Here is a 5,984-nt window from a genome sequence, read left to right as displayed (position 1 = left end):
AGTACAATCGAGGTTTCTGTAGTTGGGTCCCTCCTATCGAGCAAGAACTCTCTCTCTCTCTCTCTCTCTCTCTCTCTCTCTCTCCCCAATACCTCTTCACCTCAGAGCAAGCCCACCACCTTTTCGCCTCAAACACACACGTACACACACACCCCTTATCCTCTTCACCTTCTCATCTCTCGTATATTGTCCTCCCAACATCCACCACCCCTCGTGAGCTTGAATATCCCTCTTGTTGAGTCACGTGGACCACCTTAATGTGGATCGATAGAATAGAGTACAATATATAGATGGGTCCTTTCCTTTAAGAGCCTCTCATGAATTTTTTTTTCCTTTTTTTCTTCCCTTCCCAAACTCACTCAAAATGAGTGAGTGACTTTATTTCCTTTTGAGTTTCATTTCCTTTAAGAGCTTCACGTGACTTTATTTCGTTTTCATTTTATTGTTTCAGAATGCCAATGTGACCCACTCACCTTGTTTTGATTGGTACTATTAGCTGCACAAAAATCACAAGGCAATTTCTATTTGGACGTACTTATTAATTTTTTTGAAAAGTATCAAAGGTACGAGATAAGGCCTTCAAGCTTGTATACCCATGTGGCATTGTCCGTTTGTGTGAAGAAGTGGAAGAAGGTACGGAGGCCTTCAAGCTTGTATACCCATGTGGCATTGTCGATTTGTGTGAAGAAGAGCCTAAGTACTATCTAACATGGGGTCTGAGTGGTGGGATCTACATCGTGGGTCGTCAGTGCGAATCTCGAGGGGATGGACGGTGGAAAAAAACGACCTCCGGATGGTAGCCAAGCGTCTCAAACCTAGGACCCCCACCTTGAGAGGTTGTTGGCATAACCAACTCGCATATGTGCATCAGTGCTTCCAAAGCCAAACAAAAAATTCATTAATAAACTTGGACGTCCACTGTCACTATCCTAGTTTACAAAATTTGTCTTTGTTTACTTCTCGAAAATTTGACAAAGTTGTGGCTCTAGTGATTTGTGCTCGGAGTTCTTCACCATGGATCATATGGCTAGCACTTCATTTAATACCCCGTGTTATATAATGTTGAGGGAAGAAGAGGTGTCAGTTTGATCTCTTCTCTCACCCTACATGCCAGCTTCATGCCCTCTCATCTACCACCTCCACTCGTGAACTATTGTCGTCTCCCTCTTGCCATACCCTCGCACGCCTTCAATCTTCACTTTCTATTTAAGCTCTTTGATCACAAAGGGACATCTCCCTTTATTCCATTCAACAAGTGAAAGGGTCAGGGTGGCTTTCTAAAAAAAGAAAGAAAGTGTTAAAGTCTTTAAGTTGAGTTTAATTGGAATCGGTGTTCGAGAAAGGATTGCCTCAGCTTAGTCTTAAGTAGGTTGAAAATCGAGACTAACTGGTTGTAAAGCATGGTAAAAAGGGGGGGGGGGGGGGGGGGAGAAACCGTGAAGTACATGAGAAAATAGTTCAAAGTATTTCCGATTCCTTTCTTTGTGATGAGGAGGAAATTCGATCGATGACCGCTTAATAAAAAAGACTTTCTTGAATATTGATTAGAATCAATTTGTAGAATGCAAGAAAAATTAAGCCATGTGAGGTTGTGAAATGAAATGTGAAATATAAAAACTTATCAATATGTGTGTGTGTATCTATAGTATTTATTAGAATTATGCAATGATGTGTGTGTGTGTATATATCTATAGTATTTGCTAGAATTATGCAAAGTGAAGTTTCACTTTAACATTCTAAAACAATAGAATGCAAAAAAAAAAGTCAAGACATGTCCATATGTGAAACGAAACGCGAAATAAAAAGATTCGTTTAATTTAAAAATTGAAATAACATTTAAGGTACGTCTCAATCGTCGTTGAAAACATTAAAAGCTACTTTTAGAAAGCCAACAAAAAGACTTTTGCATCACCTGTCCTCAGGACTAAGTAACACCCAGCCTTTAATGGGGGTGGCAATGGGATCAAAGGGTGGGAAGTGGGCACACGGCTATCGGGGGGATCTGGAGTGTCCGTCGCTTGAAAACTAAACTCGAAAGACGTGTTGGCTTGGCGATTCACCTCAGCAAGAACTAAACCCGGATAGGAATGCCCGCCTGGCGGTCCACCTCAACAAAAACTAAACCCGGACTAAGTAATACCCACATGGTGGGGTCAAAAGGGTGAAAGGTATCCACGCTGGCACATGGGAAATCGACGGGCATACAGGAGAATTCAAAGTCGGTTTTGGGGTGGTCTTGGAGGTTAACTGGCAAGAAAGGAGGAGAGGATGGACCTGAATGCAAGTTGGGTGGATGAGGAGGTAATGCAAGGCAAAGAGAGGATCAAAGACGCTTACAAAATCGATCTCAATGTGACCTGGCAGGAAGAAGAAGCCATGAAGGGTAACTGGCAGGCAGAAGAAACCAAGAAGAGTAAAATGGATGGGCCTATACCTGATTTGAATGAGAGTATAGAGGTGAGCAGTGAATCTGAATCAGATTCAAACCAGGATTCTGAGGATTCGTTGGGTTTAATACTGGTTGGCTAAATGAAGGAAACTCAAGCAGTGCCGACCATCCAAAAGCTGGAGCCCAATTCCCTCTAAAGAAACCATGTGGGGCCTCAAATGGGGACTCAATCCACATGGTCAAACCTAGGATCCCGTCTCCTGATCCATCCTTGCATCTTTCTCACCACTTCTTTAGTTTTGATCGAGCAAGCTACGACCTAATGCTTCAAGATATGAAGGGGGTTTGCAACCCAAGTTTGGCTACACTTCAAGAAGTAGGTGTCCATGACATAAAGAGATGGAACAGGATGAAGGAAAATCTATGTATTCGAGGACCCGAACGTGATGGATCGACCAAGCTCTACTTGAAGATGCCTCTCCTGGCAATTGCACCAGTTGAGCAATGGGAAGCTATCATAGAAGAATGTCACATTGATCCGCAAAGGGCTCACCTTGGCATGTCAAAACGTATTGATATTGTCAAATCATAATGGTGTACAAATGTGAGAAAGCATGGCATACCTATTTCCTTTATTAGAGACGTGATTAGATCTTGTAAAGTGTGTAGCAAGGATCCAACACTGCCTCCCCAATTTCTTATGTCAAATAAGGTTGAAGGAAAGTTGAATGCTGATGAGAATAACCCAAGTTAGAAAATTTTAATAGATAAAGCCCACGAGAATGATGCGCTAGAGAGTATTGCACTTAAGCATAAGGTGAGACTTGTCAAGATAAGATTAGCCCAAGTAAGTTTTGGTAAGGTAGAGGACATCTACGTTTGTCATCGTGGTGGTTCAAGAAGGCATCGTGGAGAAGACAAGCGTAGAGAGAGAAAAACAAAGAAGTGTGGTTGTCCTTTCAAGGCACGAGTGCAATTCAAAGAAGAAATCGATGAAGTCACTATTGTTCTCCATGCTATGCATGATGGCCATGTTCCTAGCTCTTGGCTTGACTTATACTATCTACCGGTTCATCCACGGGTGCTTCGCTGTTGCATGGAAGATTACTTTGATGTGGGTACATCTCGCCACATTGCCAAAATGTTGATCTCAAAACAAAACTTCCACATGCAACAAGTGCCTCCAGTAGATTGCGTGACTTTCCGGTTCTTCATGATTCCAAAGGAGGTCCGGCAGCTCGCATATAGCTTGTGACTTCAAGGTAGTACTTTTCATTGCTTATGCTCTCAACCTATATAGCATTTTCTTCACCCAAGATATTTTTTTTAGGTCGAGCATCAGAAAATGATTGGTCGGGGATGTATATGGAGGTTTTGAAGTTACAAGCTAATGGGAAGGTAGCTTCTTTTACATCAATAGTTTCATTTTTACTTTTATATGTTGTCCTTGTATCCTTATGTAGATGCTTGCTGCTTTTGAAAGGTTGCATATGTCCAGCCATACAATCCAAATGCATTGCAAGACATCCAAAATCCATTTGTTATTATCATTCAAGATAGTTGGATGTTGGAGAAGTGTATTCGCTTCTCACGACATAACGCATGAGCTGTGGACAACACATTCAAGACAAATGTGTATGGGTTGCCATTATATGCAGTCGTTTTGCCTAATCAAGCTGGGATTGGATTGCCTGTGTGGTTGATGATGTGCACATGTGACCTTGGGACATGTCAAGAGAGCATTTCCCTTGAATTGACCATCCACATAATATTTTCAAGGATGGTAGCATTCGGTCGAATGCAATTATAATAGATAAGTGCCCTCAAGAGCTGAATGCTATCTTGAGATCCATTAGGGATGATGATGCTTGTTGGGCTCAAGACAACAGATGATGTCGAGTGCAAGTTGCATGTCATGTCCTGCTCTGCTGGTTTCATGCCAAGAAGGCTTGGGTAGAGAATCTTTTGCCCCAAGTGCCAAAAGACTTGAACGATCAAGTATATTCTATGATGTGCAACCTTATGCATTCAAAGTATGAGGATGATTTTGATGCTCGCTTTTAGAAACTCTTATTGGACTACTCTAAGCATGCAAATATTCAACGTTATGTATCCAACCGATGATGCTCAAAGTCATGTATATGGCGTGAGCGTTGGCCAAAGTTTGGGCGCTTATTACCCCATGGCAATGTGGACACTACAAATCTGGTGGAGAGATTATGGCACTATATCAAGTACACTTTGTTTGATGCAAGGATAAATAGGCTAGTGCTTGACCTATTGCATGCACTTGTTGGTGATGCAAGGAGTGGACCCTAGATAGAGGAACTCCATTGGAGTTCTTCAAGCAGAAGCAAGAGCTAGGTGAGCATTAATCATTCTCCTTACATTTTTATATCAGCTAGTTTTCCTAAACAAGTTCATTGTGTGTATGTCAATAGTGGACTCTGAACGTTTTGCTGTGTATGGCTCAAGCACGAGTGCGACCAAAGCACTCGCTGGTGGGGAGAAGTTATTTCAGCAATATGAGTCTAATCCATCTACTCTTCAGGTGGTGAATGGATCTACATTGCTATTGAAGATTCAGAGCATGTCTTTGAACACTTGGTTTCACGTGAGTTTACAGTCCTCCTATTGTGATTGCCCAGATTGGTCCTCCCAATGCAAGCATCTATACAGAGTGTGCCTAATACTACAAAGCCATTTTCTGATGCTACATGCAATTTTGCCTATTGTGGATAGTTTGCATGCAATGGTTGAACTTCCTACAAAAAATGGAATGCAAGAATATCCTCAGGCTGTGGAGGTAGAGATGTTGGGATTCAGGCCAACTGGCCGGACATCCCACTTACTACTAACCCATTTACTAACTTAACCATGTATACACTTATTCTTTAATACAACAGAATAAGGAGATGCAACAATAGGATAACTTTGTTGTGCGCTCCACCCAAAGCAGGTTGCTCTCTCTCTCTCTCTCTCTCTCTCTCTCTCTCTCTCTCTCTCTCTCTCTCTCTCTGCTCTCTGCTCTTGCACTTGCACTCTCACACGGTTCCCTTGGCACCTTCAACTGGTATCAGAGCAGGGTTTGTGCTTGCCGTTTTTGCGTCTTTGCGTGCGCGCGCACTTTCAAAAGTGCAAACAGGTTTCAAATTTCGACATCGGCAAATTCAGCGTTCCGACAGCGTTTCCACCTGGTGTCCACAGGTGTCCTCCAGTTTTACCCCCCTTTCAAAGCTGTTCGTGCAGTCGAAAGATTCATTCGAGCTACGCTTCAAGAGTTGTATTTTTCAACTCCACTTTTGCTACAACTACAGGTACAGGTATAGGACACAGGTGTAGGTTGTTCAGAGACTATTTTGGGATGGTATATAGCCGCTTTATGGCTATTATGTGCTATTGAGATGGTGGTTATGGGCTGATTAGGAGCACTTTTCAGCATCGACATTGTCTCGGGTTTTTCAGGCATCCATCTCCTCACAGGTTCTTGCATACACACAGGACATCCAGGTTCTTACAGGTTGTAGCGTTTAGCATCAACACAGATTTCAGTGGGAGTATTTGATGCGCATCTGCATTGTTTTGGCACTTTTGA

At 42.4% G+C, this 5,984-nt stretch overlaps 1 pseudogene; it reads left to right on the top strand.

The window, feature by feature from the left end:
• Positions 1 to 2,268: 2,268 nt before the first annotated feature.
• Positions 2,269 to 5,079, top strand: LOC147464559 (uncharacterized; annotated as a pseudogene).
• The last annotated feature ends 905 nt before the right edge of the window (positions 5,080 to 5,984 follow it).

The sequence above is a fragment of the Adiantum capillus-veneris genome, chromosome 1 (genome assembly GCF_014529385.1).
Source record: "Adiantum capillus-veneris isolate H3 chromosome 1, ASM1452938v2, whole genome shotgun sequence".
In the NCBI taxonomy this organism is placed as follows: domain Eukaryota; kingdom Viridiplantae; phylum Streptophyta; class Polypodiopsida; order Polypodiales; family Pteridaceae; genus Adiantum; species Adiantum capillus-veneris.
This window is presented reverse-complemented; position numbering and strand designations above follow the sequence as displayed.